Here is a 13,964-nt window from a genome sequence, read left to right as displayed (position 1 = left end):
CAAGTCCCTGTTCAGGCGTACCTTTGCTTCTTTTACAAAAAATTTAGCAGGAAATATGAATTGCTCATTCTAATATGTGCTATTTCTGATGGCATAGCAACCTTGGGCAATATGACTCTAAGGTAGTGGAGTCCAGAATTCTTGGATGCTTTGCCAACATTTCAAGCCTGACTGTGCTTCTAAATAGCATGAAATAACAATCTTTGTACAAAGTTTTAATATTGGGGAGACAGATTGGTCGAAAAAAAAGCAGACAGGCGCTGCTGAGGTTCGAACTCAGGATCTCCAGTTTACTAGACAGGCGCTTTAACCAACTAAGCCACAGCACCTCTTTTGCATCTGATCTCCTGTCCTTCCTCATGTAATCATTTAGAAGTGAAATCCACTTTTTTTAAGGCTGGGCTTCTGTTGCAATATAACTTTACAAAATGTTTTCCAATTGACTGAAACTCCATTGCACAAAACGAGCATGTCATTAATCGTTGATTTAGAGTGGACTGCATTGCCCAGTGTGTGTATTGAGGAGCACATGTTCGCCTTTACTGGGGAGCAATTTTGCACTCATGAATGTGGCAAAACATTCAAATCCGTAAGTGGGTGAACATTAAAGTCCTAGATGCTGCAAATCTCTATATCTGGATACGGAATGACTGAAAAAAGTTATGTCTCCAGTGTCAAAATGTGTGTAATGCACTAGTAATTCATTTCCTTTATTGACCAGTGAGGTAGCCATGTATGGAGGTGCTGTAGAGTGAAAATCAAGTTTCAAATGGGCAGCGATCCTTGTGCCTGGATAGCTCAGTCGGTAGAGCATCAGACTTTTAATCTGAGGGTCCAGGGTTCAAGTCCCTGTTCAGGCGTACCTTTGCTTCTTTTACAAAAAATTAAGCAGGAAATATGAATTGCTCATTCTAATATGTGCTATTTCTGATGGCATCGCAACCTTGGGCAATATGATTCTAAGGTAGTGGAGTCCAGAGTTCTTGGATGCTTTGCCAACATTTCAAGCCTGACTGTGCTTCTAAATAGCATGAAATAGCAATCTTTGTACAAAGTTTTAATATTGGGGAGACAGATTGGTCGAAAAAAAAGCAGACAGGCGCTGCTGAGATTCGAACTCAGGATCTCCTGTTTACTAGACAGGCGCTTTAACCAACTAAGCCACAGCACCTTTTTTGCATCTGGTCTCCTTTCCTTCCTCATGTAATCATTTAGAAGTGAAATCCACTTTTTTAAGGCTGGGCTTCTGTTGCAATATAACTTTTCAAAATGTTTTCCAATTGACTGAAACTCCATTGCACAAAACGAGCATGTCATTAATCGTCGATTTAGAGTGGACTGCATTGCCCAGTGTGTGCATTGAGGAGCACATGTTCGTCTTTACTGGGGAGCAAGTTTGCACTCATGAATGTGGCAAAACATTCAAATCCGTAAGTGGGTGAACATTAAAGTCCTAGATGCTGCAAATCTCTATATCTGGATACGGAATGACTGAAAAAAGTTATGTCTCCAGTGTCAAAATGTGTGTAATGCACTAGTAATTCATTTCCTTTATTGACCAGTGAGGTAGCCATGTATGGAGGTGCTGTAGAGTGAAAATCAAGTTTCAAATGGGCAGTGATCCTTGTGCCTGGATAGCTCAGTCGGTAGAGCATCAGACTTTTAATCTGAGGGTCCAGGGTTCAAGTCCCTGTTCAGGCGTATCTTTGCTTCTTTTACAAAAAATTTAGCAGGAAATATGAATTGCTCATTCTAATATGTGCTATTTCTGATGGCATCGCAACCTTGGGCAATATGACTCTAAGGTAGTGGAGTCCAGAATTCTTGGATGCTTTGCCAACATTTCAAGCCTGACTGTGCTTCTAAATAGCATGAAATAGCAATCTTTGTACAAAGTTTTAATATTGGGGAGACAGATTGGTCGAAAAAAAAGCAGACAGGCGCTGCTGAGATTCGAACTCAGGATCTCCTGTTTACTAGACAGGCGCTTTAACCAACTAAGCCACAGCACCTTTTTTGCATCTGGTCTCCTTTCCTTCCTCATGTAATCATTTAGAAGTGAAATCCACTTTTTTAAGGCTGGGCTTCTGTTGCAATATAACTTTTCAAAATGTTTTCCAATTGACTGAAACTCCATTGCACAAAACGAGCATGTCATTAATCGTCGATTTAGAGTGGACTGCATTGCCCAGTGTGTGCATTGAGGAGCACATGTTCGTCTTTACTGGGGAGCAAGTTTGCACTCATGAATGTGGCAAAACATTCAAATCCGTAAGTGGGTGAACATTAAAGTCCTAGATGCTGCAAATCTCTATATCTGGATACGGAATGACTGAAAAAAGTTATGTCTCCAGTGTCAAAATGTGTGTAATGCACTAGTAATTCATTTCCTTTATTGACCAGTGAGGTAGCCATGTATGGAGGTGCTGTAGAGTGAAAATCAAGTTTCAAATGGGCAGTGATCCTTGTGCCTGGATAGCTCAGTCGGTAGAGCATCAGACTTTTAATCTGAGGGTCCAGGGTTCAAGTCCCTGTTCAGGCATACCTTTGCTTCTTTTACAAAAAATTAAGCAGGAAATATGAATTGCTCATTCTAATATGTGCTATTTCTGATGGCATCGCAACCTTGGGCAATATGATTCTAAGGTAGTGGAGTCCAGAGTTCTTGGATGCTTTGCCAACATTTCAAGCCTGACTGTGCTTCTAAATAGCATGAAATAGCAATCTTTGTACAAAGTTTTAATATTGGGGAGACAGATTGGTCGAAAAAAAAGCAGACAGGCGCTGCTGAGATTCAAACTCAGGATCTCCTGTTTACTAGACAGGCGCTTTAATCAACTAAGCCACAGCACCTTTTTTGCATCTGGTCTCCTTTCCTTCCTCATGTAATCATTTAGAAGTGAAATCCACTTTTTTAAGGCTGGGCTTCTGTTGCAATATAACTTTTCAAAATGTTTTCCAATTGACTGAAACTCCATTGCACAAAACGAGCATGTCATTAATCGTCGATTTAGAGTGGACTGCATTGCCCAGTGTGTGCATTGAGGAGCACATGTTCGTCTTTACTGGGGAGCAAGTTTGCACTCATGAATGTGGCAAAATATTCAAATCCGTAAGTGGGTGAACATTAAAGTCCTAGATGCTGCAAATCTCTATATCTGGATACGGAATGACTGAAAAAAGTTATGTCTCCAGTGTCAAAATGTGTGTAATGCACTAGTAATTCATTTCCTTTATTGACCAGTGAGGTAGCCATGTATGGAGGTGCTGTAGAGTGAAAATCAAGTTTCAAATGGGCAGTGATCCTTGTGCCTGGATAGCTCAGTCGGTAGAGCATCAGACTTTTAATCTGAGGGTCCAGGGTTCAAGTCCCTGTTCAGGCGTACCTTTGCTTCTTTTACAAAAAATTAAGCAGGAAATATGAATTGCTCATTCTAATATGTGCTATTTCTGATGGCATCGCAACCTTGGGCAATATGACTCTAAGGTAGTGGAGTCCAGAGTTCTTGGATGCTTTGCCAACATATCAAGCCTGACTGTGCTTCTAAATTGCATGAAATAGCAATCTTTGTACAAAGTTTTAATATTGGGGAGACAGATTGGTCGAAAAAAAGCAGACAGGCACTGCTGAGATTCGAACTCAGGATCTCCTGTTTACTAGACAGGCGCTTTAACCAACTAAGCCACAGCACCTTTTTTGCATCTGGTCTCCTTTCCTTCCTCATGTAATCATTAAAAAGTGAAATCCACTTTTTTAAGGCTGGGCTTCTGTTGCAATATAACTTTTCAAAATGTTTTCCAATTGACTGAAACTCCATTGCACAAAACGAGCATGTCATTAATCGTCGATTTAGAGTGGACTGCATTGCCCAGTGTGTGCATTGAGGAGCACATGTTCGTCTTTACTGGGGAGCAAGTTTGCACTCATTAATGTGGCAAAACATTCAAATCCGTAAATGGGTGAACATTAAAGTCCTAGATGCTGCAAATCTCTATATCTGGATACGGAATGACTGAAAAAAGTTATGTCTCCAGTGTCAAAATGTGTGTAATGCACTAGTAATTCATTTCTTTTATTGACCAGTGAGGTAGCCATGTATGGAGGTGCTGTAGAGTGAAAATCAAGTTTCAAATGGGCAGTGATCCCTGTGCCTGGATAGCTCAGTCGGTAGAGCATCAGACTTTTAATCTGAGGGTCCAGGGTTCAAGTCCCTGTTCAGGTGTATCTTTGCTTCTTTTACAAAAAATTTAGCAGGAAATATGAATTGCTCATTCTAATATGTGCTATTTCTGATGGCATCGCAACCTTGGGCAATATGACTCTAAGGTAGTGGAGTCCAGAATTCTTGGATGCTTTGCCAACGTTTCAAGCCTGACTGTGCTTCTAAATAGCATGAAATAACAATCTTTGTACAAAGTTTTAATATTGGGGAGACAGATTGGTCGAAAAAAAAGCAGACAGGCGCTGCTGAGATTCGAACTCAGGATCTCCTGTTTACTAGACAGGCGCTTTAACCAACTAAGCCACAGCACCTCTTTTGCATCTGATCTCCTGTCCTTCCTCATGTAATCATTTAGAAGTGAAATCCACTTTTTTTAAGGCTGGGCTTCTGTTGCAATATAACTTTACAAAATGTTTTCCAATTGACTGAAACTCCATTGCACAAAACGAGCATGTCATTAATCGTCGATTTAGAGAGGACTGCATTGCCCAGTGTGTGCATTGAGGAGCACATGTTCGTCTTTACTGGGGAGCAAGTTTGCACTCATGAATGTGGCAAAACATTCAAATCCGTAAGTGGGTGAACATTAAAGTCCTAGATGCTGCAAATCTCTATATCTGGATACGGAATGACTGAAAAAAGTTATGTCTCCAGTGTCAAAATGTGTGTAATGCACTAGTAATTCATTTCCTTTATTGACCAGTGAGGTAGCCATGCATGGAGGTGCTGTAGTGTGAAAATCAAGTTTCAAATGGCAGTGATCCATCTGCCTGGATAGCTCAGTCGGTAGAGCATCAGACTTTTAATCTGAGGGTCCAGGGTTCAAGTCCCTGTTCAGGCGTACCTTTGCTTCTTTTACAAAAAATTAAGCAGGAAATATGAATTGCTCATTCTAATATGTGCTATTTCTGATGGCATCGCAACCTTGGGCAATATGACTCTAAGGTAGTGGAGTCCAGAGTTCTTGGATGCTTTGCCAACATTTCAAGCCTGACTGTGCTTCTAAATAGCATGAAATAGCAATCTTTGTACAAAGTTTTAATATTGGGGAGACAGATTGGTCGAAAAAAAAGCAGACAGGCGCTGCTGAGATTCGAACTCAGGATCTCCTATTTACTAGACAGGCGCTTTAACCAACTAAGCCACAGCACCTTTTTTGCATCTGGTCTCCTTTCCTTCCTCATGTAATCATTTAGAAGTGAAATCCACTTTTTTAAGGCTGGGCTTCTGTTGCAATATAACTTTTCAAAATGTTTTCCAATTGACTGAAACGCCATTGCACAAAACGAGCATGTCATTAATCGTCGATTTAGAGTGGACTGCATTGCCCAGTGTGTGCATTGAGGAGCACATGTTCGTCTTTACTGGGGAGCAAGTTTGCACTCATGAATGTGGCAAAATATTCAAATCCGTAAGTGGGTGAACATTAAAGTCCTAGATGCTGCAAATCTCTATATCTGGATACGGAATGACTGAAAAAAGTTATGTCTCCAGTGTCAAAATGTGTGTAATGCACTAGTAATTCATTTCCTTTATTGACCAGTGAGGTAGCCATGTATGGAGGTGCTGTAGAGTGAAAATCAAGTTTCAAATGGGCAGTGATCCTTGTGCCTGGATAGCTCAGTCGGTAGAGCATCAGACTTTTAATCTGAGGGTCCAGGGTTCAAGTCCCTGTTCAGGCGTACCTTTGCTTCTTTTACAAAAAATTAAGCAGGAAATATGAATTGCTCATTCTAATATGTGCTATTTCTGATGGCATCGCAACCTTGGGCAATATGACTCTAAGGTAGTGGAGTCCAGAGTTCTTGGATGCTTTGCCAACATATCAAGCCTGACTGTGCTTCTAAATAGCATGAAATAGCAATCTTTGTACAAAGTTTTAATATTGGGGAGACAGATTGGTCGAAAAAAAGCAGACAGGCGCTGCTGAGATTCGAACTCAGGATCTCCTGTTTACTAGGCAGGCGCTTTAACCAACTAAGCCACAGCACCTTTTTTGCATCTGGTCTCCTTTCCTTCCTCATGTAATCATTTAGAAGTGAAATCAACTTTTTTAAGGCTGGGCTTCTGTTGCAATATAACTTTTCAAAATGTTTTCCAATTGACTGAAACTCCATTGCACAAAACGAGCATGTCATTAATCGTCGATTTAGAGTGGACTGCATTGCCCAGTGTGTGCATTGAGGAGCACATGTTCGTCTTTACTGGGGAGCAAGTTTGCACTCATTAATGTGGCAAAACATTCAAATCCGTAAGTGGGTGAACATTAAAGTCCTAGATGCTGCAAATCTCTATATCTGGATACGGAATGACTGAAAAAAGTTATGTCTCCAGTGTCAAAATGTGTGTAATGCACTAGTAATTCTTTTCCTTTATTGACCAGTGAGGTAGCCATGTATGGAGGTGCTGTAGAGTGAAAATCAAGTTTCAAATGGGCAGTGATCCCTGTGCCTGGATAGCTCAGTTGGTAGAGCATCAGACTTTTAATCTGAGGGTCCAGGGTTCAAGTCCCTGTTCAGGTGTATCTTTGCTTCTTTTACAAAAAATTTAGCAGGAAATATGAATTGCTCATTCTAATATGTGCTATTTCTGATGGCATCGCAACCTTGGGCAATATGACTCTAATGTAGTGGAGTCCAGAATTCTTGGATGCTTTGCCAACGTTTCAAGCCTGACTGTGCTTCTAAATAGCATGAAATAATCTTTGTACAAAGTTTTAATATTGGGGAGACAGATTGGTCGAAAAAAAAGCAGACAGGCGCTGCTGAGATTCGAACTCAGGATCTCCTGTTTACTCGACAGGCGCTTTAACCAACTAAGCCACAGCACCTCTTTTGCATCTGATCTCCTGTCCTTCCTCATGTAATCATTTAGAAGTGAAATCCACTTTTTTTAAGGCTGGGCTTCTGTTGCAATATAACTTTACAAAATGTTTTCCAATTCACTGAAACTCCATTGCACAAAACGAGCATGTCATTAATCGTCGATTTAGAGTGGACTGCATTGCCCAGTGTGTGCATTGAGGAGCACATGTTCGTCTTTACTGGGGAGCAAGTTTGCACTCATGAATGTGGCAAAACATTCAAATCCGTAAGTGGGTGAACATTAAAGTCCTAGATGCTGCAAATCTCTATATCTGGATACGGAATGACTGAAAAAAGTTATGTCTCCAGTGTCAAAATGTGTGTAATGCACTAGTAATTCATTTCCTTTATTGACCAGTGAGGTAGCCATGTATGGAGGTGCTGTAGAGTGAAAATCAAGTTTCAAATGGCAGTGATCCATCTACCTGGATAGCTCAGTCGGTAGACCATCAGACTTTTAATCTGAGGGTCCAGGGTTCAAGTCCCTGTTCAGGCGTACCTTTGCTTCTTTTACAAAAAATTAAGCAGGAAATATGAATTGCTCATTCTAATATGTGCTATTTCTGATGGCATCGCAACCTTGGGCAATATGACTCTAAGGTAGTGGAGTCCAGAGTTCTTGGATGCTTTGCCAACATATTAAGCCTGACTGTGCTTCTAAATAGCATGAAATAGCAATCTTTGTACAAAGTTTTAATATTGGGGAGACAGATTGGTCGAAAAAAAGCAGACAGGCGCTGCTGAGATTCGAACTCAGGATCTCCTGTTTACTAGACAGGCGCTTTAACCAACTAAGCCACAGCACCTTTTTTGCATCTGGTCTCCTTTCCTTCCTCATGTAATCATTTAGAAGTGAAATCCACTTTTTAAAGGCTGGGCTTCTGTTGCAATATAACTTTTCAAAATGTTTTCCAATTGACTGAAACTCCATTGCACAAAACGAGCATGTCATTAATCGTCGATTTAGAGTGGACTGCATTGCCCAGTGTGTGCATTGAGGAGCACATGTTCGTCTTTACTGGGGAGCAAGTTTGCACTCATTAATGTGGCAAAACATTCAAATCCGTAAGTGGGTGAACATTAAATTCTTAGATGCTGCAAATCTCTATATCTGGATACGGAATGACTGAAAAAAGTTATGTCTCCAGTGTCAAAATGTGTGTAATGCACTAGTAATTCATTTCCTTTATTGACCAGTGAGGTAGCCATGTATGGAGGTGCTGTAGAGTGAAAATCAAGTTTCAAATGGGCAGTGATCCTTGTGCCTGGATAGCTCAGTCGGTAGAGCATCATACTTTTAATCTGAGGGTCCAGGGTTCAAGTCCCTGTTCAGGCGTACCTTTGCTTCTTTTACAAAAAATTAAGCAGGAAATATGAATTGCTCATTCTAATATGTGCTATTTCTGATGGCATCGCAACCTTGGGCAATATGACTCTAAGGTAGTGGAGTCCAGAGTTCTTGGATGCTTTGCCAACATTTCAAGCCTGACTTTGCTTCTAAATAGCATGAAACAGCAATCTTTGTACAAAGTTTTAATATTGGGGAGACAGATTGGTCGAAAAAAAAGCAGACAGGCGCTGCTGAGATTCGAACTCAGGATCTCCTGTTTACTAGACAGGGGCTTTAACCAACTAAGCCACAGCACCTTTTTTGCATCTGGTCTCCTTTCCTTCCTCATGTAATCATTTAGAAGTGAAATCCACTTTTTTAAGGCTGGGCTTCTGTTGCAATATAACTTTTCAAAATGTTTTCCAATTGACTGAAACTCCATTGCACAAAACGAGCATGTCATTAATCGTCGATTTAGAGTGGACTGCATTGCCCAGTGTGTGCATTGAGGAGCACATGTTCGTCTTTACTGGGGAGCAAGTTTGCACTCATTAATGTGGCAAAACATTCAAATCCGTAAGTGGGTGAACATTAAAGTCCTAGATGCTGCAAATCTCTATATCTGGATACGGAATGACTGAAAAAAGTTATGTCTCCAGTGTCAAAATGTGTGTAATGCACTAGTAATTCATTTCCTTTATTGACCAGTGAGGTAGCCATGTATGGAGGTGCTGTAGAGTGAAAATCAAGTTTCAAATGGCAGTGATCCATCTGCCTGGATAGCTCAGTCGGTAGAGCATCAGACTTTTAATCTGAGGGTCCAGGGTTCAAGTCCCTGTTCAGGCGTACCTTTGCTTCTTTTACAAAAAATTAAGCAGGAAATATGAATTGCTCATTCTAATATGTGCTATTTCTGATGGCATCGCAACCTTGGGCAATATGACTCTAAGGTAGTGGAGTCCAGAGTTCTTGGATGCTTTGCCAACATTTCAAGCCTGACTGTGCTTCTAAATAGCATGAAATAGCAATCTTTGTACAAAGTTTTAATATTGGGGAGACAGATTGGTCGAAAAAAAAGCAGACAGGCGCTGCTGAGATTCGAACTCAGGATCTCCTATTTACTAGACAGGCGCTTTAACCAACTAAGCCACAGCACCTTTTTTGCATCTGGTCTCCTTTCCTTCCTCATGTAATCATTTAGAAGTGAAATCCACTTTTTTAAGGCTGGGCTTCTGTTGCAATATAACTTTTCAAAATGTTTTCCAATTGACTGAAACGCCATTGCACAAAACGAGCATGTCATTAATCGTCGATTTAGAGTGGACTGCATTGCCCAGTGTGTGCATTGAGGAGCACATGTTCGTCTTTACTGGGGAGCAAGTTTGCACTCATGAATGTGGCAAAATATTCAAATCCGTAAGTGGGTGAACATTAAAGTCCTAGATGCTGCAAATCTCTATATCTGGATACGGAATGACTGAAAAAAGTTATGTCTCCAGTGTCAAAATGTGTGTAATGCACTAGTAATTCATTTCCTTTATTGACCAGTGAGGTAGCCATGTATGGAGGTGCTGTAGAGTGAAAATCAAGTTTCAAATGGGCAGTGATCCTTGTGCCTGGATAGCTCAGTCGGTAGAGCATCAGACTTTTAATCTGAGGGTCCAGGGTTCAAGTCCCTGTTCAGGCGTACCTTTGCTTCTTTTACAAAAAATTAAGCAGGAAATATGAATTGCTCATTCTAATATGTGCTATTTCTGATGGCATCGCAACCTTGGGCAATATGACTCTAAGGTAGTGGAGTCCAGAGTTCTTGGATGCTTTGCCAACATATCAAGCCTGACTGTGCTTCTAAATAGCATGAAATAGCAATCTTTGTACAAAGTTTTAATATTGGGGAGACAGATTGGTCGAAAAAAAGCAGACAGGCGCTGCTGAGATTCGAACTCAGGATCTCCTGTTTACTAGGCAGGCGCTTTAACCAACTAAGCCACAGCACCTTTTTTGCATCTGGTCTCCTTTCCTTCCTCATGTAATCATTTAGAAGTGAAATCAACTTTTTTAAGGCTGGGCTTCTGTTGCAATATAACTTTTCAAAATGTTTTCCAATTGACTGAAACTCCATTGCACAAAACGAGCATGTCATTAATCGTCGATTTAGAGTGGACTGCATTGCCCAGTGTGTGCATTGAGGAGCACATGTTCGTCTTTACTGGGGAGCAAGTTTGCACTCATTAATGTGGCAAAACATTCAAATCCGTAAGTGGGTGAACATTAAAGTCCTAGATGCTGCAAATCTCTATATCTGGATACGGAATGACTGAAAAAAGTTATGTCTCCAGTGTCAAAATGTGTGTAATGCACTAGTAATTCTTTTCCTTTATTGACCAGTGAGGTAGCCATGTATGGAGGTGCTGTAGAGTGAAAATCAAGTTTCAAATGGGCAGTGATCCCTGTGCCTGGATAGCTCAGTTGGTAGAGCATCAGACTTTTAATCTGAGGGTCCAGGGTTCAAGTCCCTGTTCAGGTGTATCTTTGCTTCTTTTACAAAAAATTTAGCAGGAAATATGAATTGCTCATTCTAATATGTGCTATTTCTGATGGCATCGCAACCTTGGGCAATATGACTCTAATGTAGTGGAGTCCAGAATTCTTGGATGCTTTGCCAACGTTTCAAGCCTGACTGTGCTTCTAAATAGCATGAAATAATCTTTGTACAAAGTTTTAATATTGGGGAGACAGATTGGTCGAAAAAAAAGCAGACAGGCGCTGCTGAGATTCGAACTCAGGATCTCCTGTTTACTCGACAGGCGCTTTAACCAACTAAGCCACAGCACCTCTTTTGCATCTGATCTCCTGTCCTTCCTCATGTAATCATTTAGAAGTGAAATCCACTTTTTTTAAGGCTGGGCTTCTGTTGCAATATAACTTTACAAAATGTTTTCCAATTCACTGAAACTCCATTGCACAAAACGAGCATGTCATTAATCGTCGATTTAGAGTGGACTGCATTGCCCAGTGTGTGCATTGAGGAGCACATGTTCGTCTTTACTGGGGAGCAAGTTTGCACTCATGAATGTGGCAAAACATTCAAATCCGTAAGTGGGTGAACATTAAAGTCCTAGATGCTGCAAATCTCTATATCTGGATACGGAATGACTGAAAAAAGTTATGTCTCCAGTGTCAAAATGTGTGTAATGCACTAGTAATTCATTTCCTTTATTGACCAGTGAGGTAGCCATGTATGGAGGTGCTGTAGAGTGAAAATCAAGTTTCAAATGGCAGTGATCCATCTACCTGGATAGCTCAGTCGGTAGACCATCAGACTTTTAATCTGAGGGTCCAGGGTTCAAGTCCCTGTTCAGGCGTACCTTTGCTTCTTTTACAAAAAATTAAGCAGGAAATATGAATTGCTCATTCTAATATGTGCTATTTCTGATGGCATCGCAACCTTGGGCAATATGACTCTAAGGTAGTGGAGTCCAGAGTTCTTGGATGCTTTGCCAACATATTAAGCCTGACTGTGCTTCTAAATAGCATGAAATAGCAATCTTTGTACAAAGTTTTAATATTGGGGAGACAGATTGGTCGAAAAAAAGCAGACAGGCGCTGCTGAGATTCGAACTCAGGATCTCCTGTTTACTAGACAGGCGCTTTAACCAACTAAGCCACAGCACCTTTTTTGCATCTGGTCTCCTTTCCTTCCTCATGTAATCATTTAGAAGTGAAATCCACTTTTTAAAGGCTGGGCTTCTGTTGCAATATAACTTTTCAAAATGTTTTCCAATTGACTGAAACTCCATTGCACAAAACGAGCATGTCATTAATCGTCGATTTAGAGTGGACTGCATTGCCCAGTGTGTGCATTGAGGAGCACATGTTCGTCTTTACTGGGGAGCAAGTTTGCACTCATTAATGTGGCAAAACATTCAAATCCGTAAGTGGGTGAACATTAAATTCTTAGATGCTGCAAATCTCTATATCTGGATACGGAATGACTGAAAAAAGTTATGTCTCCAGTGTCAAAATGTGTGTAATGCACTAGTAATTCATTTCCTTTATTGACCAGTGAGGTAGCCATGTATGGAGGTGCTGTAGAGTGAAAATCAAGTTTCAAATGGGCAGTGATCCTTGTGCCTGGATAGCTCAGTCGGTAGAGCATCATACTTTTAATCTGAGGGTCCAGGGTTCAAGTCCCTGTTCAGGCGTACCTTTGCTTCTTTTACAAAAAATTAAGCAGGAAATATGAATTGCTCATTCTAATATGTGCTATTTCTGATGGCATCGCAACCTTGGGCAATATGACTCTAAGGTAGTGGAGTCCAGAGTTCTTGGATGCTTTGCCAACATTTCAAGCCTGACTTTGCTTCTAAATAGCATGAAACAGCAATCTTTGTACAAAGTTTTAATATTGGGGAGACAGATTGGTCGAAAAAAAAGCAGACAGGCGCTGCTGAGATTCGAACTCAGGATCTCCTGTTTACTAGACAGGGGCTTTAACCAACTAAGCCACAGCACCTTTTTTGCATCTGGTCTCCTTTCCTTCCTCATGTAATCATTTAGAAGTGAAATCCACTTTTTTAAGGCTGGGCTTCTGTTGCAATATAACTTTTCAAAATGTTTTCCAATTGACTGAAACTCCATTGCACAAAACGAGCATGTCATTAATCGTCGATTTAGAGTGGACTGCATTGCCCAGTGTGTGCATTGAGGAGCACATGTTCGTCTTTACTGGGGAGCAAGTTTGCACTCATTAATGTGGCAAAACATTCAAATCCGTAAGTGGGTGAACATTAAAGTCCTAGATGCTGCAAATCTCTATATCTGGATACGGAATGACTGAAAAAAGTTATGTCTCCAGTGTCAAAATGTGTGTAATGCACTAGTAATTCATTTCCTTTATTGACCAGTGAGGTAGCCATGTATGGAGGTGCTGTAGAGTGAAAATCAAGTTTCAAATGGCAGTGATCCATCTGCCTGGATAGCTCAGTCGGTAGAGCATCAGACTTTTAATCTGAGGGTCCAGGGTTCAAGTCCCTGTTCAGGCGTACCTTTGCTTCTTTTACAAAAAATTAAGCAGGAAATATGAATTGCTCATTCTAATATGTGCTATTTCTGATGGCATCGCAACCTTGGGCAATATGACTCTAAGGTAGTGGAGTCCAGAGTTCTTGGATGCTTTGCCAACATATTAAGCCTGACTGTGCTTCTAAATAGCATGAAATAGCAATCTTTGTACAAAGTTTTAATATTGGGGAGACAGATTGGTCGAAAAAAAGCAGACAGGCGCTGCTGAGATTCGAACTCAGGATCTCCTGTTTACTAGACAGGCGCTTTAACCAACTAAGCCACAGCACCTTTTTTGCATCTGGTTTCCTTTCCTTCCTCATGTAATCATTTAGAAGTCAAATCCACTTTTTTAAGGCTGGGCTTCTGTTGCAATATAACTTTTCAAAATGTTTTCCAATTGACTGAAACTCCATTGCACAAAACGAGCATGTCATTAATCGTCGATTTAGAGTGGACTGCATTGCCCAGTGTGTGCATTGA

General features: G+C 40.7%; 7 non-coding genes across 7 annotated transcripts; 1 reads left to right on the top strand and 6 right to left on the bottom strand.

The window, feature by feature from the left end:
• Positions 1-1,097: 1,097 nt before the first annotated feature.
• Positions 1,098-1,171, bottom strand: TRNAT-AGU (transfer RNA threonine (anticodon AGU)). The gene has a single exon. It is a non-coding gene; the product is annotated as a tRNA-Thr (tRNA).
• A 767-nt stretch (positions 1,172-1,938) lies between these two features.
• TRNAT-AGU (transfer RNA threonine (anticodon AGU)) lies at positions 1,939-2,012 on the bottom strand. Its single transcript has one exon. It is a non-coding gene; the product is annotated as a tRNA-Thr (tRNA).
• A 457-nt stretch (positions 2,013-2,469) lies between these two features.
• On the top strand, positions 2,470-2,542 carry TRNAK-UUU (transfer RNA lysine (anticodon UUU)). Its single transcript has one exon. It is a non-coding gene; the product is annotated as a tRNA-Lys (tRNA).
• Positions 2,543-4,460: 1,918 nt separating this feature from the next.
• TRNAT-AGU (transfer RNA threonine (anticodon AGU)) lies at positions 4,461-4,534 on the bottom strand. The gene has a single exon. It is a non-coding gene; the product is annotated as a tRNA-Thr (tRNA).
• A 3,285-nt stretch (positions 4,535-7,819) lies between these two features.
• Positions 7,820-7,893, bottom strand: TRNAT-AGU (transfer RNA threonine (anticodon AGU)). The gene has a single exon. It is a non-coding gene; the product is annotated as a tRNA-Thr (tRNA).
• Positions 7,894-12,018: 4,125 nt separating this feature from the next.
• Positions 12,019-12,092, bottom strand: TRNAT-AGU (transfer RNA threonine (anticodon AGU)). The gene has a single exon. It is a non-coding gene; the product is annotated as a tRNA-Thr (tRNA).
• Positions 12,093-13,698: 1,606 nt separating this feature from the next.
• Positions 13,699-13,772, bottom strand: TRNAT-AGU (transfer RNA threonine (anticodon AGU)). Its single transcript has one exon. It is a non-coding gene; the product is annotated as a tRNA-Thr (tRNA).
• Between the last annotated feature and the right edge of the window lie 192 nt (positions 13,773-13,964).

This window comes from Ambystoma mexicanum, unplaced genomic scaffold (assembly GCF_040938575.1).
Source record: "Ambystoma mexicanum isolate Mex_15411 unplaced genomic scaffold, UKY_AmexF1_1 Mex_scaf1, whole genome shotgun sequence".
Taxonomy (NCBI): Eukaryota; Metazoa; Chordata; class Amphibia; order Caudata; family Ambystomatidae; genus Ambystoma; species Ambystoma mexicanum.
Note: the sequence above shows the minus strand (reverse complement) of the source record. Positions and strands in the feature narration are given on the sequence as shown.